The following is a 25,993-nucleotide window of genomic DNA, read 5'->3' as shown; positions in this document are numbered from 1 at the left end:
AATATTCAGTCTCTGCCTTTTCTCTGATATTATTGCTCCCCCTGAATGTTGATTTCTCCCCATGACTTTAAGTATCTCTTATTTTGAGAGCAATTCTTCAAACCTTATCAGCAACTTTACAACCAGACTGCATTATTTTACCTTAAAGAGAGGAAGCCAAGAAAGACAGATATAGGCTCAAATCCCTGCTCCAATGCTTCTTAGCACAAATTAACTAACCTCTTGGAGCCTCCGTATTTCCTCATCTGTAAAATGGGGGTAAAGCCATGAAGCTGCTCTCAGGAAATCACTTGGCCTTGACTCACCCATTAATTCAGCACAGTTCCAGTCCTTATCACCATTACATCCTTTCTACTACTACCCTACTCCAGGTCTAATCACCTATCACCCATACCTGGATAGAAACCCCCTTCTAATAGTTTCCATCTAATAGTTGCCATTTGTACCCTTATTTGTCTCTCAATCCTTTCTGTCTATGGCTGACTAATCTTTCTAAAATAAATGTCTGCCATGTTTCCACACTGATGAAATATCAGTAAGTCCAGACAAAGTCTAATGCTTTCTGCCTGATTTTTACATTCTCCATTATTTGACCTCTCTCATCATGGCCGCACATCGAGTCTCCCCTCTAGCCATGAAGGTGTCCTTACCATTTCACCAGCATCACGTCAGGCAGCATAACACACAGGCTAAAAGAGTTAGAGTGGATTCTAGTCTCAAGACCATGGTGGAATCCAGCTGATATTTAATGCACATGCAGCCTTGAGCAAGCTGCTTAACCTCTCTGTGCCTCAGTTTCCTCATATGTAAAACTGAAATAGTAACAATTCTTATCTGGTTCAATTGTTTTGATAACTGTTTTAAGGATAAGTTAATGCACGTGAACCAATAACTGCTTGGCAAGTGATAAGTGCTGGGCAAATGGCAGTTATTGTTATCATCATCACCATCACATTCCCTTCCACTTCTGAGCCTTGCAACTTGCCATTCCCCCTGCCTAGAAGCCTCTTCCCTGCCCAAGTCCTGTCTTCCCTACCCTTGAAGATTTAGCTCAAGATACACTATTTGCATCTGCTTTAGCTCTTCTTATCTTCTCAACTCTTGTGTTGGTATTTCTCACTTTAACACTGAACCATGTATTCTGAGTTGCAGGGTTACTGAGTTCCTTTCTAAGTGTACATTATGTCTTATCAACGAAGCTATAAACTTATCAAGAGGCAGAGGTCATTTCTACTCCCCATAGTGCCTATACAGTAGCAGAGAGGGGCTCAAAAATCACCATTGATTCACATTTTTGTTTCCATTTTCCAGCTGTCAATTAAAGTCTAATTTAAACGAGAATAAAATACAGTTTTAATACTTTCAGTTTTTTTTTTTTTTTTTAAGCTGGAATCAAGAACATACTTAATAAATCAGAAGACTTAAGTTTCCATCCGGATGGCTGCTAAGTGGCCGGGACTCCATGGGAGGTCAATTAGGCCTGCTGAGCATCTAGTTTCTTATCATGAGAATACCATGCACCCTACAGGGTTATTGTGAGAGTCAAATTAGATATCAAATGTTAGAGCAATTTAGGCAAACCACAAAACAATACAAAACATTTTCTAAACTAAAAAATCTGACCAATCAATAACTAATTTTTAACTTTTACAAATAGCTCTTCTAGATGTACAAGAGAAAAAGAAATAATTTGTCCTGAACCATGATCAGATTCTTATTTAATAACATATCTCAAATATTGAAATAAAGGCAATCATGGATGAAAAAAATCCTTTCCTCACAACATTTATAAAACAGCCAAATGTGAACTCCATGAGGGCAGGGTCCAGGCCTGTTTGAGTTAGCACCCATCCCCATCCCCATCCCCATCCCCATCCCCAGAGCCTCAACATAGTAGTTGCTTAACAAGTATCTGAGATAAATGTATGAATTTGTGCATGAATAAACACAAAAGTATTATTTGATGGCACAAAACCAACATTGTCTGAGTTTTATTATTTGATCATCAGAAATTCTGTTGACGGCACAGGTCAGAAAACTGATTAGAATAACACAATTTAAACTTTAGGTCATTTACATTATTATTGTCATCAACCAGGAGTTATACAAGTTAAAAAAAAAAAAGACCACATATACGCAAAACCTTGAGCTGCTTCCTGTAAGACACCTGCAACAAAACAAGGCTGCTCATGAGGGGTTTTCTAAGGAAGACATGGACATTCTTTAAACACGTTTTATAGGTCTATTAAATACAGGCTTCCATTTTTCTTTCTGTAGTGATGGATTATTCACTTCAGGAAATGAATATTCAGATGTCTGTTGCTTGCCATGCTGTCACACCATGACATACATTCTTACAATCCCTTTAATTATGAAGTATAATAATGGCACTTTTAAAGAGACCTGCAATAGAGTCACCTAACAAGGTATAGTGTTTATGATAACAGAAAGTGTGATTCTGATTAGAGATAAACAATGGATCATCTATGAATGAAGTTTAGCTGTCTCTTTTGGGGAGAATATGGCATTGTGCTAGCAGATCCAGTTACAGTGCCAACTTATATCTCAGAACATAGTATTTGACAAGTTTGATTGTGGTAAGATCTTAGGTACAATACAATGCTACAGGCGGTCAGAAGAGGGAGACTATTTCTGAGGTGCTGGTTTGGAAGATGGTTAGGAAAGGCTTCATAGACAAGGCAGGGAATATTTATTGGATGCTTATTGCAGTGTCATCTACAGGGAGGTGGGGACTTACAGAATCTTCCAAATACCAGGAACTGTGACAGGTGCTCTATGTATCTGATTTCAATATATCTTCATACAATCTTGATAGGTAAACATTATTATCTGTATTTTATCAATGAGAAAACTGATGCTTAGAAAAGTTAAATAACTTATCTAAGATTACACAGTTAAGAAGGGGCAGAGCCTGAATTTGAACACAGATATGACAACAATGCCTATGAACTTTTTGCTGTAACAAGTTGACTGCCCTCATTTCAAATATTAAAACAAAATATTTTGATTTTACAAAATGTGTAGCTAGAGGCTGGATCAGGCAGGCATTCCAGGTGAGCAAAACAGCTTGTGCAAGATTTAGGGGTAGGAAAGTAACAGAGATATTCAGTCTAGAATGCCACCGGTTAGATGAAGTTGAATGCAAAAAACTAGAGAATTTGGACTATTAGGGAGAAACTGAAGATAACTACAGCTTGGCAGAGCAGGCTGTACATTCATAAAACATATTACAAGGAAACAGTTTAGTTAAAAATAAAGAGCTCTACTTGTTCTGGGGAGTGGAGAGCACTCTAATGCAACGTGTGCGCAGACCTCAAAATAAACATACAAACGTTCCCTAGCAACTGCGATAATAGTCACAGCTGATCTGTGATCTAAATCCAAGCTAAAAGGACACCTGGCCATATTCTCTGAGTGTCTGATTATGAGCTCTGATACCAGACCACCCCAAGAACTTAGAAAAAAAATCCACATAAGGCATGAAGTTGAGCTTCCAGTTTCTACAAGGCAACTGCTTCATTTTCATTGCTTTCTAAACTCTAGTTTTCCAGTGCTTTTTTATGGGATAATAATTTTGTAAGTAAGGAGAAGAGCAAGCCACCCAGCCTAGGTCAGTCATCAAAGAATAGAAAAGCAGATATTTTTCCTGAAGTTGTATTCCTGTCTCTAGGGGTTCCAGTTGCTTCTCTTGATGCATGAAATAATTCCATCTATGTCTAATCTCTGGCTGCCCAAGATAAAGCAAAACAGGGGAGTCAGGTCCAGAAAATGCAGCCTACTTTCTGCTTCTTGTCCCTCCTCTAGAGAAGGTTTGACAGGTGAGGATTTACATAAGCCTGTGAATCAAGCACTTTCTGTTAACAGGCACTACAGGAGCCATGAGGAAGACTGTACTTGACTAGCCATGTGACTTGGAGCTCTTAACCTTTCTTGCACTCCTTTTCTTTATTTGTAAAATCTGTTGGCCTTGAGAATCCTTTAGTTCTGCAATTCTAATAGTATATGCTATTCTTTAGTGAAGGGTATTAAATAATGTGCTTAAGGACAGATGTTCAATTGGGAAACACAGGGGTTAAGAGCATGGGCTCTGAAGTCCCATAGACCTGAGACCTAATTCTGGTTGCACATCTACAGGCAGGCTGCTTAATCCTTCCAAATGTGACATTTTTAGATTCATTTAACGGATATAAAAAAATGATACCAACTTCGTAAGATAGCAGTGAGGATTAAATGAAGGTATGTGTATAGGTGCATGGTTTGGTGCCTGGCACATGGTACATCAACAGGCAGCAGTGATTTGTATTATTTTATGAATGCCAACAGCTTTGAAAGAATCTTTGCTTGGACTCAGAATGACAGAGTAATTCTGAATTCTGTGCTGACCACTGTGTGTGTGTGTTTTTTGTTTGTTTGTTTGTTTTTTGGTTTTTGGTTTTTTTGCACAGAATCTTGCTCTGTTACCCAGCTGCAGTGCAGTGGCATGATCTCGGCTCACTGCAACCTCCACCACCTGGGTTCACGCAATTCTCCTGTCTCAACCTCCCGAGTAGCTGGGACTACAGGTGCACCCCACCACACCCAGCTAATTTTTATATTTTTAGTAGAGATGGGGTTTTATCATATTGGTCAGGCTGGTCTCAAACTCCTGACCTCAGGTGATCCACCTGCCTCAGCCTCCCAAAGTGCTTGGATTTACAGGTGTGAGCCACCATGCCCAGCCTGAGCACTAGTTTGAGAAGTTACACATATCATATTAATCTTGCTTATCTTCCTCAAAGAAAAGAACCTGCAACATTATTTTACACTGTGGCATTTTCTTTGGACTCAAATGCATGGTTGGTTTAGGTCCATGTTCCAGTCAAATAAAGAGGAATCTTGGTAGCAAGAGCACATACTTGTAACAACCCTGACAGATCAAGAGCTTATCTAAAGCATATATGGTTATTGATGATATGATTATGGTTTAAGAACGAGAAATTCTGGTCAGGCACGGTGGCTCACACCTGTAATCCCAGCACTCTGGGAGGCCGAGGCGGGTGGATCATCAGGTTAGGAGATGGTGACCTTCCTGGCTAACACAGTGAAACCTCGTCTCTACTAAAAATACAAAATGCACCTGTAGTCCCAGTTACTCGGGAGGCTGAGGCAGGAGAATCACTTGAACCCAGGAGGCAGAGGTTGCAATGAGCCAAGATCATGCCACTGCACTCCAGCTGGGTGACAGAGTGAGACTCCTTCTCAAAAAAAAAAAATGAGAAATTCTGAGCTCTGCTGAACAATCATCCCAGAAGCCTTTCTACTTCCTTTCATAGGGCATTCATTCCTTAGGTGTAAACCAAACAGACAGCAGTTTTTGCAGTGGCTCTGTGAAAGGACCACCATTTTCTACAGTCTATTGTTGTACATTAGTGCTTTACTCCTGGTGACAATCTCTGTCTCTTCACACTTACATTTGGTTAAAAGAAAGGATCACATAAGATATTAGGATAAATTTGCAAAATGACTCTTCAAAATTACCTTCCAGCCAGCTTAAAATAAGATATTTGATGCTAATATTGCTATCCCAGGTTACTGAAGAACCTAAATGTTCCCTAAAAAGACTGGGACAAAAGCATACCTGCTTGTCCTGAAGTACCTTAAGAATACTTGTCCTCTTTAGTCTTATGTCCCTAAACCCCAGGAACACTGATACTTGTGACTTTCTGTTTCTCTGTAGCCCGCGTCCTTTCTTGCACCACAAGGAAATAGTAGTATGTTGTAGACATTATCATTCCCAATATTGCTATCATTTTATAGGCAGATATTCTGGAACTAACATTAGGGGAATCCCTAATGTTGCACACATTATACACCCAGTATACAGCTCGGCTGCCAGGGTATTTTTAAAAACAGGACGCCATTTTCAAATGGTCAAGTAATTAAATTTTCAGAAAATAATATATGTCTATTTCTGTAGATCAGGAGTCTAAAAAGCAAATGAAAACATGTATAGGGTGATGTGAATATCACCAGACCATTATGAAGATCAGGCCAGTATGAGTATCATAAGGCCAGTATGACGATAAGATAAGCATGTGACAAGCTAGTACATGTATTCCCCAACTTAAAGGCTTTCAAACATTTTAAACATGTAGTTCAGGTCTAACAAAATTAGTCTGTGTTCTAATAAAAGAACCCCCTTTTGTTCCAGACATGAAAATACTGAATAAAATTTAACATAAAAAATAAAATACATAGGTAAGCTTTAAAGAAGAGAAATTCCCAAGTAACCTAAAGGGGAGGGAACTCTAAGTCCTCTGGTGAGCAAGGCTGAGAAAGAATGACTCATGGGGATATCAGAAACAGATATAACAGCTGGGAACTAGGAATTGAATTCTCTAAATGAGAAAGGAATCCTGGCTACAGGCCCTGTGCTGAGTTACTAGCTTAAAGCTAGGAGCTACTCAGAACTGATCATCCACAAATATAAGCCTTGACAACTGCCCACCTGTCCAGAACAATAGCAAGGAAGCTTTCTTTCTGGCTGGAGCCATGAGTGTAAAAATGCACAACGCATGAGAAAAATAAATTCCAAACTTGTGACATTGGGCACTCAAGGACCAAATTTATTCCTGTAGAGTGGAAGCACCAAGCCAAGATATTAATGCCGTTGCAATCTGAATGACCACAGGCAGCGACGTACTAAAAACCACTTGGTAGAGGCAGATCTACAACAGAGAGGAAAAGGACCCTCATGGAAAACAATCTTCATTGAAGATGAATTTCAAGCCACATTTTTAAAACCTAATCAGGAAGTAAAATAGCATGTGGGAGAGTCAGTGTTACAAATATGGGAGAAATTTTACTTCAAGAATTAAAGACAGGCTGGGTGCAGTGGCTCACACCTGTAATTTGTCTATCCTCTTTTGCACCTTGGGTTGAGTAGTGAAGAAAGAAACAGAGGTGAAAAAGGAGGCCAAGGCAGGTGAATCAGTTGAGCCCAGGAATTCAAGATCAGCCTGGGAAACATGATGAAACCCGGTCTCCACCAAAAATACAAAAATGAGCCAGGCATGGTGGCTCTCACCTGTGGTCCTAGCTACTTGGGAGGCTGAGAGGCAGCAGGATCACCTGATCCCAGGAGATCAAGGCTTCAGTGAGCTGTGATCATGCCACTGCACTCCAGCCTGAGTGACAGGCCAAGATCCTGTCTCAAAGAAAAAAATAACTAAAACAATAGAAAAGTGGGAAGGAGACTTTTAATAAATTTAAAAAATAAAAGACACAAGAAAAAATAAAAAACCCAAATCAAAAATAGGCGAAAATACAAACTACACGTAACTGCATACAGACTTAAGTGACTAGAAGATAGATTTGAGGCCTTTACTCAGAATACAGCACAGAAAAATACAGAGATGGGACACATGAAAGATAAGAATCCTGAGAAACAAAAATGCTAGTTACTAGTTTCAGTTCCCTGATGCAGACTCAGCTCTCTAAACCTGACATATCTTTTAAAATAAAATACTATAAAATGATGCATGTCTACAAGCATGAGGCACTGTTTTAAACATATTGTTAGCATGAGAATACTCACATTCAGGGACTCTGATAATTATTAGCCATAGTAATGGAGTCCTGTAAAAGGGTTTCATTTTCCCTACTGGATACAAACACAATTTCCTACATTCACAATAAGGAAAAAGTATACGTAACTGAAAAATGTGTAAGTGATTCTATTCCCTGCTACCTTCCCTGGCCACTCTGTTAGTGTAGTTAATAAGGAAACAGTATGTAAAGGAGGCTGAGCTCCTGATTTCTTCGTGGGAACAGCACTCACAGCTCACACTTTCCCCAACAACTCTATCCTAGGCAACTCTGGAGGCCCTGAGGTGTGGCCCAGGTCTTTGACTCTTAAGTCACTTGTGTGGGGAACCTCAGTGCATTGTAGAGTTCAGGGAGTATGCTTGCATACTAAGCACTTTAATCTGTTATGGCAACTTTGAGTGAAGTGTGAGTGGTCTATGACCTTGCTCAGGCTCCAAACGTGGACCATGAACATCAGTTGGTTTAGTTCATGAAAGACCTTCCCTGTGAAGGTTGATGGGATCATGAGGTCAAGAGATTGAGACCATCTTGACCAACATGGTGAAACCTCGTCTCTACTAAAAATACAAAATTTAGCCAGAAGTGGTGGTGCATGCCTGTAGTCCTGGCTATTCAGGAAGCTCAGGCAGGAGAACTGCTTGAACCCAGGAGGTGGAGGCTGCAGTGAGCCGAGATTATGCCACTGCACTCCAGCCCAGGTGGTGACACAGCGAGACTCTGTCTCAAAAAAAAAAAAAAAAAAGTTAACCAAAGTTAACACACTCAATAAAAGCAGACCCAAAATCCTTTTCTCTAACATATAAAATATCTTCCCCAAATAAAGTTAAATGTTAGTTTTTTTTAAAAAAACAGAGTGTTGTAAAGGCATCTGTAGGAAAACGAATGGCAACAAAACAGACCAAACAACAACTTTGAAACCAAGGTGTGCTAACCATTCCTGTGAGAGGAACCAGGGAAAATGACAAAAGGTGAGTAAACTGTGTGTGAAGTTTTCCTTCTCTAGCTAAGGAGATGTATTTACCAGGCTGCAGCTGCCAAATAGGAAATTAGAAACTAGATTGAGAAAAATGAGTCATTAGAAAGAATTCAGGGGCAGGTTATTCTGATTGTTGATGAACCTGTCTTTGTACTTTTGCACCTCGGGGTGAGTGGTGAAGAAAGAAACAGAAATGTGAGCAGCAGAAACGCATAACCCTCAGAGCTTGCCTGGAGGACTGACAACACACACCCAATCAGTTGTGGCAGCTCCAGTTAAACTGTGTAGAGCCCCAGGACAAAATGAAAATCGCAGGTGTTACTGACACCTGATGGAAATCCAGTCTGTTTACAAGGGAAGAGTAGCAAAAACATCTCATCAGAATGTCCTAGAATTAACCAGAACTCTCAATCCCACAAAAAAGCACATGCAAAGGTGTGCAACAAAAACGGGAGTGTCTCAGGGGAAAGCACGGGAAGAAGAGACTGACTAGGAGCTGGAAGTATTTCACACTTATGAGCAGTCCTGCCTTAACTGACTGTGCCCCACCAGAATAACATCTCAGTCACTAGGATCTGCAGCTGTTGGCATTTTCTGCTTTAGCCTTGCATCCTGGTTGCAGGTTTCCTTTAAGGAAATCATATTTCTACTGTATATTCCCAGAAAAACAGGCTCCCAAGCTTAACCTCAAACCCTCTTCCTTTAACCTTTCACTCCGCTTTTACAGCATCGTGGTAACAGTGCCATTTAACACTTTTCACATTGCCCTTTATATTTGTTATGTGGGCCATACCTCTGTATGCCTAGCATCATGTACAGCTGATTGCAGAAACTCCAGAAAAAAATAAAATAAAATAAAGAAAGAAAGAAAAAAGGGTTCCTTGCTCATAATTTTTTTGATTATCCACTCTATAATCTTTAGCCAAAGCACAAATAGATACTAAGCTTCAAAAACTCTACTTGTAAATCCTAGAGAATAAAAATGAATATCATTTTATCATTTCTACCTAAGCAGGAATAATCTATATTAATGTAACAGCATCTTAGGGCACTATTCATATTAAGATAAAACTAATCTTTTTTTCAATCCAATAAATATTGAGCAATTACTATGTGGAAGACACGAAGTAGATGCTATAGGGGAGTCTGTCTTTAAGGGGCTCATGGTATAGTAAAAGTTTGCATTCTGAGAGAGGAAATCACTGTAGCAAAATGAGAATTTAGTGTGTGATAACTTTTCATGCACTGAAGCTCATTCTTTGAAAAGTGTTCATGGCAAACTGTTCAATATGTCCTGAAAAACAATATAGTGTGGTAGTTCTTATTTTCTTAATCTGTAAAATGAGCATAATAGGAGCATCTACCTCATAGTTACATTATCATCACAGCACATAAGGGCTCCGTATGTGCTTAGAATATAGTGTTTTCAGTAAACGTAGCTGTTACTATTAATGTGTTATAACCACATTAGAACTATTACTAGAACTATTAATACAAATATTAATATTAGAGCTATTAATACTCTTTTCTAATACAGATTATACTAATCTATTCTTTTACTAGAACCTATTACAGTCGTCTTTTAATAATCTATTAGTATTGCTTAGGGTAGACAATAGAGTACTATAGCACATGGGTCCAACAATATCCCCTTGCTAATGGTACGATTACACAGTTTCTGCCCACATCACAATGTTCAAATAAACAGATTTACTCAGAAGCCATCAAGTCTTAGGAGATGTAAAGTGGTCTTAAAAATTGGAAATCATGTGACTGGGTAATTATTTTTATGGTTTTCCATCAAAATGGTATGGCTCAATTTTTTTTTTTTTTTTTTTTTTTTTTGACGCAGGGTCTCATCGCTGTTTCAGGCTGGAGTGCAGCAGCACAATCACAGCTCACTATAATTTCAACCTCCCAGGCTCAATTGATCCTCCCTCCTTAGCCTTCCAAGTAGCTGGGGCCACATAGGTACATGACACCATGCCTGTCTAATTTTTAAATTTTTTGTAGAGACAGGGTCTTGCTATGTTGCTCAGGCTGGTCTCAAACTCCTGGCCTCAAGTGATCCTCCCTCCTCGGCCTTCCAAAGTGTTGGGATTACAGGCATTAGCCACCATGCCTAGCCATTTTTAATATCTTTTATCCAATTAAAAAAAATTGGAGGTAGTACCCAACCAAAGTTCATTTAAATGCATGAAAGTGCTTTCGGTAACACTCTGACATTCAGTGGGAGCAAAGAGCTCTATCTAATTCAGAATTGTCACCCAAAATGCCAACAGTATGCCTTCTGAGAAACATTAAGATGACATTTTTAAGTCAAGAGCGTCCACAGAGAAAAAATAAAATGCAATGTTTGTGAAAACCTCCTGTAATTTTCTAGTATGCAGATTGCTAATTCAATGTATCAGAAACACTATGCAGTATGTTCTTATGAGGTTAGACACACCTGTACTAAAACATATCTCAGATTCGTATGATCTCCAAATTGAGGGAATTATAAAGTATAATGAAAGACGAGATACAAAGATACATATGAACATAGGAGAACATGGGTTGGGTTATGGAGTTTTTATTTGAATAGGACTGATTAAGATAGTTCATATTTTGAGAAAAAGTAATATGTTTCCACCTAAGAAGCAGTGATCACTTAAAGTCAACTATGATTATAAACAATGAATAGAAACATAAATACTCAGCTGATTTTAATCCTGGCTAACCCGGTGAAACCCCGTCTCTACTAAAAAATACAAAAAACTAGCCGGGCGAGGTGGCGGGCGCCTGTAGTCCCAGCTACTCGGGAGGCTGAGGCAGGAGAATGGCGGGAACCCGGGAGGCGGAGCTTGCAGTGAGCTGAGATCTGGCCACTGCACTCCAGCCTGGGCGACAGAGCGAGACTCCGTCTCAATTAAAAAAAAAAAAAAAAGTTATTCAAATGAAAAGAAAATGTTTTCTTTTTCTTTTTGGTTTCACTCTTTCAAACTGTTATTTTACGTACTATCTTCTATGTTTTCATTGCAGGAGAGATGTTATACTCAGTCAATTCTACCAGAGAATAATCAAGGAACCAAAACTCCCCACTAATTCTATATAATCAACTATTCTCATGCATTGGGACTCTTCTTTCAAAGCATCTGAACTGAACCACAGCCAATATGTATACTTGAATGTGCTGCTTCATAAACACTGTTTCAGTCTACAAGGCATGCTGATTCATAATAGACACCAGGAGTCCTTGCTACACACACACACACGGGATCCCTAGTCAGCCCCATTGCTATAGGTGGCTTATTCCTTCTCCATCAGTCTACAGATGTGGTCTTTCTTGTTCAGCAAGATTTTGCTAAATTTCACTACTTCATTTTAATCCTATACTGCCTCCTAGAACCCAAGCAGCGCACCCTCCCCACCATATTCCCAGCAACTCAATATTCCTTTTAGATACTGAAAAACCAGTGCGCAAAAGTCGAATTCATTCATCAGAAAGAAGCAATCTATATTAATATAAGCTCTATTACTGATCAGGAAATAGACTTTCCCCTTTTGAACAGTAGATGCCACTCCTTGTTGAGCTTCCCTGCAATGCAGAGGTTTTCCCCCTGAAAAACATGTGAAACAGCAGGAACTTTCCAGAGCTGCTGATTAAGCAGTTAAAGAGGCCCCAAAGTCCCAATCCTTAGGAAAGCTGCCTAATCTCTCTGCCTCATTTTCTGAAGCTGTACAATGGGAATGAAGAACTTGCCCCCTGTCTGTGTATAAGTGGAGAATGCCGGGTCCCTAACCATATAGAAGAGATAGTTAAATCTCTGTGAAAACACTTCGTATTCTTAAAAGATAGACACAAAGTAAACCCTCAGTGATGTTATTCTACAACAGTCTCAGGTTGTGTATATGTGCTGCCGAAGCGAGCACAACAGTCTCAGGTTGTGTAAAGGAAATGGAACGAAACAGGTTACAACACTTGCCACACCACACCCAGCATGTATCAGATACGCGGAAAGGTCAGAGTGAGCTCACGCTCTAAAACGGAGGTCATCACAGGGTGGCGGCAGGGCTGGGGAGGAGGAGGGCTAGCTCCAATCCTAGAGATAAAGGTGCCAAACCAAACTGACACAGCTACTGCTTTCCTTCTTTCGGCACTTGTCCCGGGCCACACAAATCTCATTTTGTAACCCTACGCGTCCGGTCACCAGATACATTCCCGGAGGAAGGGGCAGTAACAGTGTTACCGACAGGGAGGAGGAGTCACCAAGAAACACAGTTAAACTCAGAACGCACAGTATTGCCTGGGTCGCGATAGCAGGAAGAGCGCACGTCCAGAGCCTGGGGAGTCCGCGGCAGGGTCCAGGCCCCGGACACGCAGGGCCGGACGCTGGGGGACACAAACCGCTCGACCCAGGAGCACGCGCGGCCTGGAGCAAAGCGGCGGAAGACAGTACTCACTCTGCGTGGACTCAAGACCCTGGAAACCTCGGCTTGGTTTTCAGGAGGTCTGCATTCCTGGCTGGGCACGGCTCCCACGGTTTCCGCTTGGAGCCCCAGCCCAGCTCTCTGAGTGCGACGGAGCGGGGCGGTCCCGGGAAGGCGACGCAGGATGCTCCCCGCCCCCCTGCCCGGCGGCCCCGCCCCAGGAGCCCGGGATGCGTGGGGAGGGAGGTCTCGTTCCGTGGACTCGTCATGCGCCTGGCATCTGGAGACTGGCTCACTCAATAACGCAGCCTGTGATGCGGACCACGTGCTGTGTGGGCTGCGCACCGCCGGCTGATGACAGGTTACCGCTCCCTCGGCTGTCACCCTGTGACTACCAGAGTAAGGGAACGACGGTGGGTGCTCTTCGCAAATACGCTTCCCCGAAGACCTCTTTTGAAACTATAAAGTGGATTAATAATGACTACAACCAGGGATTTGCAAATGCAGTTAAAACTGTGTAATGGATTTCTTTAAAGAGTAGTTTAACAGTGAGAATTCTACCGGATTACTTTATATTATATTACAAACTTCAAAATTAATAAGATTTGAAGCCATTGAATACAATATAAATTCATGAGTCTATACTGATGTAAATAAATGAATGAATAAATAAATAGAGGAGTTAAGCTACTCTTTCATATAGAAGAAGGTCAACTAATAAATATTGAATGAATGATAGAGCCGGAGAAAATAATTATAAAAATTTAAAAAATAAATGAAAAGCCGTACACCAACCACATTATAGGTTCTGAACCCTAAACTTGGGGTGTGAATGAAGGAGATGGTGGTGGTCACTGTTTGAGGAACAGAGACCTCAGGACAGGCTGGACAGTGCTGTGTTGAGTCATGACAAGTGATGGCCAGTGGCATGAAAAAGGTGAACTCATCCACACAGCTTTGTACCCCACCAGGCAGCCAAGGCAAGTAGGGCCCTCTGATGTCCCCTTCAGGGTACTCCTCACAGCCACCTTATTTTTTTTCTTTTATTTCTGTCAAAAATGTAGTGAAATAACAGCCCTTCCAACTTTAAGATTCTAACATTTCCAGAGCAGAACACCCCATCCTTACAATTTTTTTTTCTTTGAGATAGGAGTCTTGCTCTGTGGCCCAGACTGGAGTGCAGTCACGTGATCTCAGCTCACTGCAATCTCCGCCTCCTGGGTTCAAGCAATACTCCTGCCTCAGCCTCCTGAGTAGCTGGGATTACAGAGGCGCACCACCACACCTGGCTAATTTTTGTATTTTTAGTAGAGACAGGGTTTCACCATGTTGGCCAGGCTGGTCTCGAACTCCTGACCTGAAGTGATCTGCCCACCTCAGCCTCCCAAAGTGCTGGGATTACAGGCATGAGCCACCATGCCCGGACTTAGAATTATTTTTAATGGAAGTATAGCTTATATGTCCCTTTTTGTTGTTGTTGTTGATTGTTAGTATTGTTATTCCTTTTTAAAAATAAACTAAAACTCAGCTCATCTAGGTTTCACTGACATTAATTTCTCCTGTGACAAAAACAGCACAGGGTGACTAATTTGGGCCACACCCCTTAGGGATGGGCCCTGGGCCCCACAGCTTCCAGAGTTAGGCAGCTCAATGATGCCTATCTCTGAATGTATTTCTGTGCTCCTGAAGAGTACAGATGAGTAATCACATGGTTATAAAACAAATTTTCTGGCAGGGCATGGTAGCTCACTCCTGTAATCCCAGCACTTTGGGAGGTTGAGGCGGGTGCATCACTTGAGCTCAGGAGTTCGAGACCAGCCTGGGCAACATGGTGAAACCCTGTCTCTACTAAAAATACTAAAATTAGCTGTGTGTGATGGTGTGCACCTGTAATTCCAGCTACTCGGGTGGCTTCAGGCAGGATTATCGCTTGAAGCCGGAAGGTGGAGGTTGCAGTGAGCTGAGATCACACCACCGCACTCCTGCCTGGGCAACAGTGAGACCCTGTCTCAAAAAAAAAAAAAAAAAAGAAAAAAGAAATTCGAAACATTCTTCCACTGTAAGTCAAGTGGAAAGGGGCTCCTTTCCTTAGAGTGAAGGGAAACAATGTTGTTCCACTGCTGTGCTGTGGCCATCACAATCTCTGAGAGTGTCCTTCCTGACAGTGTGGTTCTCAAATCATCTGCATCTGAAACTCCTGGGAATGCCTATTAAATATATGAAATCCTGGGCTCTTCCCCACCCTGGTGAATCAGAATTTCTTCGCTTGGAACCTGAGAATCTGCATTTTAACCAGATTCTCCAATTGAGAATTTATGGGTAACCTAAACTACCCACATTCAGCACTATTCAGTCTCCTGGCTACTCAATGTGGCTGCCAAAGCAGTGGCAGCACATCAACTGGAAGCTTGTTAGAAAAGCAGAATCTCATCCTCATCCCGGACTTCCTAAATCAGAATCTTCAATTTTTTTTTTTTTTTTTTTCTTTTTTGAGAGAGAGTCTGGCTCTGTCGCCCAGACTGGAGTGCAGTAGCCGGATCTCAGCTCACTGCAAGCTCCGCCTAGCGGGCTCACGCCGTTCTCCTGCCTCAGCCTCCCCAGTAGCTGGGACTACAGGCGCCCGCCACCTCGCCCGGCTAGTTTTCTGTATTTTTTTAGTAGAGACGGGGTTTCACAGTGTTAGCCAGGATAGTCGATCTCCTGACCTCGTGATCCGCCCGTCCGGCCTCCCAAAGTGCTGGGACCACAGAGAATCTTCATTTTAATAAAACCCACACTGACTCATTATGTACATTAAACGGTGAAAATTACTGCTCTGGATCTTATTTCTCAAGCCCTGGTTATTATTTGTACATTACTTACGTAGCATTTTTTAACCTGCCATAGCTATATAATGTTTACTTAATTTAAAAGAAATAGATTTACTTTAACCATAAATTCAGCCTCACCATAAATGAAAATAGCCATGGGATTAGGAATTGATATGCTAGTTTACTTTTTATAGCACATTAAAATATAAGCATAATTATTAAAATAAAACTGCTTTCTTGTCTAATACACAGTCATCTCACAAACCACACATAATAGGAGAGTACTGTGGGCTGATGCTGGCCCTGAATGTCAGTATACCCTCCACAGTACCTGAAGAGTTAACCCAAACCCTCACTCCTATTATGGATGAGAAAGTAAGAACCTGGGAAGAGAGCTACGTTGCCAAAGTTAGCACAGCTATTTATGGCAGACCCAGGACCCAAATCACAAAAGTATTTATCTGATAGGTGCTTATTCCTTCATAGATCTCCTCCTGTCTAGGCTGGGAGGAAAGTTGTTTGTACTTTATTCTGTTTGAAAGGCCTAATGTTGCTGAATAATCTATCATCTATAGTTTTCCTTCTATTCTATTAGGTAATTCTCTTGTTTTCCTTTCTGTCATGGATAGCTGTCTTTCAGCAGGAGGCCACACATTTGAAAACCCTCACCACATATTGATAATTTCCCACCTCATCAGTCCATGCCTTCCCAAAGCAGGATCCAGAAAACTCACACCCCTAGATTCTCTTGGAGCAGGGTGAAGGCATGTGATTTACACTGGCCAATCAGATGTGCCAAACAAGAATGAGCTTGGAGGTGAGCAACGTATGCAGGCTGTTGCCCACCAGGAAATCCATGTTATAATAGGGATTTTGAGTCTTCTGCATTGTTAGTGGCAGAGTTCTGGCACCCAGTCCTACATGTGACAGGAGCTGAGCTGTGGTGGTAGCAGGAGAAAGCCTGATAGTGTTACTGTGCATTGTTCCCGCTGTAAAGCTTTAGATTTCTTCTGCTGTACTCTCCTGGATTTCTCTACCAGCTACCCCCTGTTCCTTAAGAAATTCCTTTTTGGCTTAGTCAGAGTGAGTTCTAATTGGAACTAACAACTTTAACCAGCACATCTGCTTAATAGCATGGTCTTCTACAGAGACATTCCTACTGCAATTTGAACCTCGGTTTCCTCATCTGCACAGTCAGGTTGGCGAAATAGAAGTTGTCTGACAAGTCTTCCAGAAATAAAATTGCATGACTGGTTATGGATCACAACTATTTTCATATAGGCTTTAGTAAGGGTCTGTATAATTTCTGCAGCCTCATCTTCACTACTGATTTACCAAAAACTAAATTTTATGATATTAAAATTAATCTAAATATTTTATAATAATTATTTTGAATTAGAAATATTTACATCACTTAAGAGCATTAGATCTTTGAAACCCAAAACTGCATAGCACAAGGGATATTATTTGAGGGCACAAATCCTCATTCTGTAAGAATTCACATAAAACAGTTCTACAATATATAGAAACCATTCTCTAATGCATAGCTTACACATATGCTTCAAATTAAGTACTAACTTTTTAAGACTTTAAAGTGTTATTAATAATTGTAAAATTATCACTTATTTTAAATTTCAAATTAACTATTTGCAGAATCAAGAAAACTAGCACTAGTTCTCACTCCCAGTTCTATCTATTCTGTCACGCCTTTTCAGAACATGTTGGGAGAATATTATTCTGCCTATGTGTGACATGATAACTGTGTAATAAAAGGCTTCAAGTTATGCTATTACCCCCAGCTTTTCTAAATGATCCATGGGTATGTAATTTCTTAAGGGATAATGCTATGAGTTACAACCATTCCAATCTGGCATCAAAAGAAGAAATAAGCAATTACATTTCTTCAAAACTTTGTAAAAGTCAAAAATATGAGAATGAATGGAATGTTCTTCCATTGTTTGTGTCCTCTTTTATTTCACTGAGCAGTGGTTTGTAGTTCTCCTTGAAGAGGTCCTTTACATCGCTTGTAAGTTAGATTCCTAGGTATTTTGTTCTCTTTGAAGCAATTGTGAATGGAAGTTCATTCATGATTTGGCTCTCTGTTTGTTTGTTACTGGTGTATAAGAATGCTTGTGATTTCTGCACATTGATTTTGTATCCTGAGACGTTGCTGAATGGATTAGAGACTTAAATGTTAGACCTAAAACCATAAAAACCCTAGAAGAAAGCCTAGGTAATACCATTCAGGACATAGGCATGGGCAAGGACTTCAAGTCTAAAACACCAAAAGCAGTGGCAACAAAAGCCATAATTGACAAATGGGGTCTAGTTAAACTAAAGAGCTTCTGCACAGCAAAAGAAACCACCATCAGAGTGAACAGGCAACCTACAGAATGGGAGAAAATTTTTGCAATCTACTCATCTGACAAAGGGCTAATATCCAGAACCTACAAAGAACTCAAACAAATTTACAAGAAAAAAACAACCCCATCAAAAAGTGGGCAAAGGATATGAACAGACATTTCTCAAAAGAAGACATGCATACAGCCAACAGGCACATGAAAAAATGCTCGTCATCACTGGCCATCAGAGAAATGCAAATCAAGACCACAATGAGATACCGTCTCACACCAGTTAGAATGGCAATCATTAAAAAGTCGGGAAACAACAAGTGCTGGAGAGGATGTGGAGAAATAGGAACACTTTTACATTGTTGGTGGGATTGTAAACTGGTTCAACCACTGTGGAAAACAGTATGGCGATTCCTCAAGGATCTAGAACTAGAAATACCATATGACCCAGCCATCCCATTACTGGGTATATACCCAAAGGATTATAAATCATGCTGCTATAAAGACACATGCACACGTATGTTTACTGCAGCACTATTCACAATAGCAAAGACTTGGAATCAACCCACATGTCCATCAGTGACAGACTGGATTAAGAAAATGTGGCACACATACACCATGGAATACTATGCAGCCATAAAAAAGGATGAGTTTCTGTCCTTTGTAGGGACGTGGATGCAGCTGGAAACCATCATTCTCAGCAAACTATCACAAGAACAGAAAACCAAACACCACATGTTCTCACTCATAGGTGGGAATTGAACAATGAGATCACTTGGACTCTGGAAGGGGAACATCACACACTGGGGCCTATTATGGGGAGGGGGGAGGGGGAGGGATGGCACTGGGAGTTATACCTGATGTAAATGACGAGTTGATGGGTGCAGCACACCAACATGGCACAAGTATATATGTGTAACAAACCTGCACGTTGTGCACATGTACCCTAGAACTTAAAGTATATAAAAAAAAAAGAATGGCTAAAAAAGAGCAGACCTCAGTTTTGAATTTATGTTGGTTCCAAATGTTAATTAACTACCGGTATTTACAATTCATGGTCTTTCAATGATTTTTATATTTTTATTGACTGGTAGAAGAGAGCTTTGAAAAGGTCTTTAAAAAGCACGGGTCTTAAAGTGACATGGTATTTAGCATTAGAGGGACTGGCCTCTTCTCACTTCTCAGCTGATTATTGGTTTGGGCACCATCAGGGACTTGGAGAACAGTCAGAACTCTGAGTGACACTAAAATACTAACTCTTCATTGAGCAAGTGACATCTATGAGAAAGTCTTACTTTCTTAAGATAGCCACCAGTTTTAAAGAAAAAAAAAACCCTTATGTTAAATAGTTGTATAGATAGTCCTGAAACATAGGTTGAGGTTTTAGATAATCTTGGACATACTAAAAGACCACAAAGTTGAAATGGGCTGAATATAACAACTTTTTTTTCTTTTTTTTTTTTTGAGACAGTCTTGCTTTGTTACAAGGTTGGAGTGCAGTGGCGTGATCTCAGCTCACTGCAACCTCTGCCTCCCGGGTTCAAGCCATTCTCCTGCCTCAGCCTCCCAAGTAGCTGGGACTAAAGGTGCATGCCACCACGTACCACACCCAGCTAACTTTTGTATTTGTAGTAGAGATGGGGTTTCACCATCTTGGCCAGGCTGGTCTTAAACTTCTGACCTTGTGATCTGCCCTCCTTGGCCTCCCAAAATAATTTTATTTATCAAAAACTACTAGCTAATATTATGAAATTATACTTTCTTTTTATTTTTGAGACAAAGTCTTGTTCTGTTGCCCAGGCTGGAGTGCAGTGGCACTGTCACAGTTCACTGCAGCCTTGACCTCCCAGACTCAAGTGATCCTCCCACTTCTGCCATCTGAGTAGCTGGGACTACAGGCACGCACCACCAAGCCTGGCTAACTTTTAATATTTTATTATTTTATTTTATTTTATTTTGTAGAGACAGGGTCTTACTATGCTGCTCAAGCTGGTCACGAACTACTGGGCTCAAGTGATCCTCCTGGTGATCCTCCCGCCTCAGCCTCCCAAAGTGCTGGGATTACAGGCATGAGCCACTGTGCCTGGCCATTTTCTTGTGTTGAAAGGTGAGGTTTCAGTGATTTTTATAAGTTGCAAAACTTTGAAAGGTTATATTACCAAAAATTGCTCAGATGGAGCTTATAAGACCCAGCACTATCAAAGACCTCTTGACAGGAAACCTGGGTTCAAGCCCTATCTCCATCTTACTGGTGTTGTGAGCTTGTCAAGGTCATTTAACCTCGTTGAGCTCTGGTTTCCTCAGTTATAGAGGAATAAGAAGAAGATTGTGAGGGGATTACGTGATATAATTACATAAAGCACTTAGCAGCACGCCTGCTGTGGTTAATGCCCATGAGAAGGATTTGAATTATTTTCTAAAGTGGGAGGACTATGTTTTCACTCACAGTATGCGCAAAAGTTTAATATTATCTACAGATAGTCACGATAATAATTAATATTTATTTAATGCTTATTATTATATGCCAAGAAGATTTATACAATAAATGGTTTTACTAGGTTTTAAATCATTCACATCATTATTAAGAAATTATATTCTCTCTTCCAGCACAGAAATGATACTTTGTTCAAAAACCTTCAGTGATATCCGGACACTGTTTGCCGTTCCTACAGGCCACACCCACTAACGATATCCCTGCAGAACACAGTAGGGGACTTTTCGTGTTCAGGAAATCACTGACCTTGGTGGCCGAGGCTGTTCCACCAGCATAGGTTCTGGAAGATTGACTGCTGCCGAGGCTTGCTGCTTTTTTCTTGAAAATAGAAAATGTTAGTTTCAATGGAGGAAAACACTTTACCAACATAGTCAAATGCAAACTTACACATCAATACAAATATTTTCTCAAGTAACAATCAGATTAATATTTGAAACATACCCAAAATAAACATATGCTTTGAATTTTTCATAACTTTGCCTGGAGATGATATAAATATTGAAATGAAGAGTAAGTTGAATAAGTCTCAATTGTTCAATATTCAGTGATTTTGGAGAACTGCAAAACTCACTGAGTCAGTTCTCATGTACTTCTGAAAACATCACTCACCCTTACAGTGCCATAGAGAGTATACAAGATTACAATGTCTATGCAGGGTGATTTAGAAATATGTATCAAAGATGCTATTCTACTTGCAAAAATGTGTCTTAGGGAAATAAGAGAAAAAGTATTTTTCTACAAAGATATTCATCACAGTACTATAACCTAAAAAAGATGAAAACAATATAATAATGTTTATTGAGTAGTATGGTTTGCCAGGTAATTATTCTATTAGAATAATAAAATAATAGATAATAATAGGATAAAATGCTCCAAGAATAAAGCCTCTTAGAACATTATTCTAAGTACTCTAAGTGTTTTAAATACCATGCATAACAACATAAACCAATGTAGACCCAATATTATTGTTATCTCCATTTTATGGGTGAGAGGACTGAGGAACAGAAGGAATAAATTACTTGGCCATGGTCACAGTTAGTAAAAGGCAGGGTATCTGCTCCAGACCCTAATCTCTTACCTACCTATACTGCCTCCCATAATAGGGGGTTATGTTATGGGACAGCCATAGGAAGAAATATCATCTGGTTATTAAAAATCATGTCTTAGAAGAACACTTCATTAAAAACAAAGTATTCATATTTTATACTAAGAAAAGTCAAATTATAAAATAGTATGTATCATATGATCCTTTAAGGTCATATGAGGTTATTTTCTGATGGTATGAAGAGTAATTTTAAAAAAATCCTTCTTGGGCTTTTTTGTGTTTTCTTACGTAACTATTTTAATTGAGAAAAATAAAATAAATGGGGGAAAAAGGAAAAGTAAAATACACAGTTGCTTTCTCAACAAGACCTTCATATCCTGTATCTCTTTCTTATGAATATCTATATTCCAAAGAAGCAAGCATATAGTTTTTTTTTTTTTTTTTGAGACAGAGTCTTGCTCTGTCGCCCAGGCTGGAGTGCAGTGGTGCGATCTTGGCTCACTGCAACCTCCGCCTCCTGGGTTCAAGCGATTCTCCTGCCTCAGCCTCCTGAGTAGCTGGGATTACAGGCACGTGCCACCACGCCCACCTAATTTTTTGTATATTTAGTACAGACAGGGTTTCACCGTGTTAGCCAGAATGGTCTCGATCTCCCGATCTTGTGATCCGCCTGCCTCAACCTCCCAAAGTGCTGGGATTATAGGCATGAGCCCTGCGCCCGGCCAAGTATAAAGCTTTGTAATGTAAAATGGGGATACGCTCCAAGGTCTATAAAGTGTGAATAATGTACTGTAAATATTGAATACACAAGGTAAGATAATACATAAATTAGCCAGCATATAACACGTTAAAGTGTTCTATATCTATGCAATAAATATCTTATATGTGTAATTGAGAATAATTTGGTTTCATTCTCTAATATTTAGAAGAAATATTTAGCCAAATTTATATTTTCTAATTTATTGGAAATGCATGCCATGGAAGTTTGAACTGAAGTCTTCTTTACCTTCTGGGTAAATTTTGCCTGAGCATGCCCCAAACTCAAAACTTAGCTTGCTGTCCTCAAAGCACCATCTCTATGTGTCCACTCACCAGCCACTCTAGGGGCCTCACAGGCATTTGCAGGAGTTCAGGCTCCCAGAATAAATCATCCCAGAATAAATTAATAGTCTCTCCCAAGCATACACTTACTGCCATCAACCAAAGAAAGAAAAAACCTAGATACATGTGATAAAAACACAAGAGGCTACTAAGAAGCTAGTGATGCAGGTGTGATATGTGAGATGGTAAAAGGAGGGGATAACCTACATTTTATCCAGATTGCAAGTCTTTTTAAAATTATCACAAATAATAACAAATAGCTTCTGACAACCTTAATGTACAAATGGATTCTGTGTAAAAGACTGGACATAAGAAATAAAGACAAGAATACAGCAGTAGCATTATCCATTTCAACTTCATTACCTATCTCAATCTCTCATTTTCCAACGAGGAAACTGAAGGAGGCTAGGTCAGTTTTCAATGTGACATAGCTGTCCCAAACTCCAGCTATTAGCTTTTGATCTTAGCTACAATTGAGGAAGGCCATGTTTCAATCCTGGGCTAATTACAGATTCCATTCGCTACATCAAAGCCCACATACTGGACCTCAGTAAAGTAAAGCTCACCTGTAAAGTCTATAAATTGATTCCACTAGTTACAATATGCCAATTAGGATCTGCCAATGAGAATTTAAAACTCATATTTTGGCTGTGATGAAACTATTAAGTTAAAAATAATTAACTGTTTAAACTTAATATACATGCTGAAAATGACTTACTAATAAATGAAATGGTTTTTAACTTAACGGAGGGTCCCTCTACTTTCTTGTGGGTATGATCTGTTCCCCTAAAGACTGGCTTGCTCTGTGAGCTGCCTGGATTACTTAGTCCACAAAGGACCAATGTAGTTCAGCTGAAGTGAGAGTGGAATATGTAAAATGATCTTTCATTAAATTTTTATCTAACAAGTATTTATTAAGCCCTTTGTTGACATCTGGCACTGAAAATACAACGCAAAAGCCTAGAAATGCACCCATATACAGAGCAGACTCCTTACTTTCAGATTGGTAATCAGAGTTTAATTACATGTTGTTTTGGCTGATGTACAAGACCTGGCCCCCTTTCTTCATTTGCATCTGACTTCACATATTCATTTGTTCATTTATTCATTGGGAAAACTGTGAGCCTGGTCCTATTCTACGCAATGGGGATATAATGACCAATTAAACAGAAAAAGCTCCTGCTCTCATGGCACTTACATTCCAGTAGAAAGACTCAGCCTTTAAATAAGTCAACAAAAAAACAAGATGACTTCAGAGAGTGGTGAATCCTGAACAGACTGTGAAAAAGGATGAAGTAACAGAGAGTGATTGGCTCAGGGTTGCTTCAGACAGGATGGATGAAGAAGTGACATTTGACTAACACCTGACTGCTGTGTGGAAACCAACCTTCTAAGTATGGGATGAGGGAGAGAGGCATTCTAGGTAGACAGGGCAGCACGTGCAAGGGCCCTGAGGTAAGAATGGGCTTGGTAAGCAGGAGGAGCAGAAAGAAGCCAGTGCAGCCAAAGCATGCTGGGTACAGGCATGTATGGTATGAGATGAAACAAAATGCAGGATCAGGATATTTATTCTGAAGTGACGCAGATCCAGAATAGCCCTATAGTCACATGAGTTTGGGATCATCAGTTTCTTCCAGGATCTGGTTTGTTTCCTGGTCTTCTCAGGTTACTGTCTGACCCCCATGAGTCCTCCCTTGCTTCCAGGTGCAAGGTTCTCCACGTCCTCTGGCTTCATGTCACCTTGTGCTTAGTTTTCCTTGTGCTTAGTTTTTCTTCACACTCATACTCCTTAACATCAGCAACAGTCCTTAGAAATTCTACCCTGCCATGGACAGATCTTTTAGCTTGCTAGATCTGCATATTCACTAACTAGTGATAGGGCTGGATCCACCCTCAGGACAGAATTCATCTACTCACAGTAAGTAGAAACCCTCAAAACAAGCTCATTTATATATGATATTGCATCATCTCTTGCAAGAAGGCATGAAAAGAATTAGTTGCACACTTTTTGGTATATCTATTGTAGTTCAGAGAAAAAAAAATTTTACTGAATCAATCAGAACTTGGGTCTTTAAACTTTTCAAAATAACAGTGAAGTTCCAAGAGCCAGGCAAAGAGTTGCTGTGTCATTGTCACCTAAAATCTCAGAAAGGGCTCCCCGAGTGAAGCCACATGTTTTACCTTGAGACTTCATGACTCTGTGAAGAAAGGCATCACATTCTCTAGGACAATGGTCCTACCTTATGATTTATATAGCAAGAGTCCTGTTCTACCAAATGCCAGCTATGAGATCTTAGGCAAGTTTCTGAACATTTCTCAACACCAGTTTTCTGAGTAGGGTGAATAACCCTACTCATACCACAGAAGGTGATTTTGAGGGTTAAATGAGTTACAACATATCCTGAGGTCTGTGACCCACAGGTTGAAAATCCCGGCTCTAAAGAGAGAGACCCAAAGTCCTTGCCCAGGAAGCAATGGAACAGACTGACCTCTGCAGGACAACTCCAGTGGGTCTGGTTTTTACACATGAGAAGACTTAGTGGCTGCTGAAAATTTTCTATGAGTTTTACTATATTTTCAGTTATAAAAATAGTAACTTCTTATGGGATAGAAAAATACAATTTTTTGCTTAGAACTAGCTCATGATTCTCATAATGGGATACTGTTCTCATAATGGAAACAGTTTGATTTTTTTGAGATTTGCTTTTAAGCTTTGTTAGCTTGGACCAGATCAGCCTTTAGAGTATGCGATATTGTGATATAATAAGAAACACATATAGTCATGTGCTGAACAAGGGCATTTCACTCAACAACAGACTGCATTTTCTGTATATGGAATAGTGGTTCCATAAGCTTATAATGGAGCATATCCAGAAACTCGATATATGGCACATGATATTGGCATTGCAGGTCAAGTAGGGAAAATGACTAATATTTGGTCATGATGCTGAGACATTTCATTTTCCATATGAAAAACTATATCTAAATAAAGCTGTATCTACCATCTAGGTTTGTGTAAGTACACTCTGGCATTTCCACAATGATAAAATTGTATAATGACACATTTCTTAGACTTCATGAGGCCGGGCGCGGTGGCTCAAGCCTGTAATCCCAGCACTTTGGGAGGCCGAGACGGGCGGATCACGAGGTCAGGAGATCCAGAAAGAGCTAAAGTATTTGACCTTTCTGAAACTCAAC

The 25,993-nt window shown here is 40.1% G+C and overlaps 1 protein-coding gene across 1 annotated transcript in view; it reads right to left on the bottom strand.

The window, feature by feature from the left end:
• Positions 1-25,993, bottom strand: part of CAST (calpastatin) — a 114,010-nt gene that overhangs the window by 53,921 nt on the left and 34,096 nt on the right. Inside the window, exon 3 of the mRNA XM_011944320.1 lies at positions 20,896-20,967. The gene's annotated coding sequence lies outside the window, so the exon portion shown is untranslated. The remainder of the gene's footprint in view (positions 1-20,895; positions 20,968-25,993) is intronic.

The sequence above is a fragment of the Colobus angolensis genome, unplaced genomic scaffold (assembly GCF_000951035.1).
Source record: "Colobus angolensis palliatus isolate OR3802 unplaced genomic scaffold, Cang.pa_1.0 Scaffold23, whole genome shotgun sequence".
NCBI classification, from domain to species: Eukaryota; Metazoa; Chordata; class Mammalia; order Primates; family Cercopithecidae; genus Colobus; species Colobus angolensis.
Note: the sequence above shows the minus strand (reverse complement) of the source record. Positions and strands in the feature narration are given on the sequence as shown.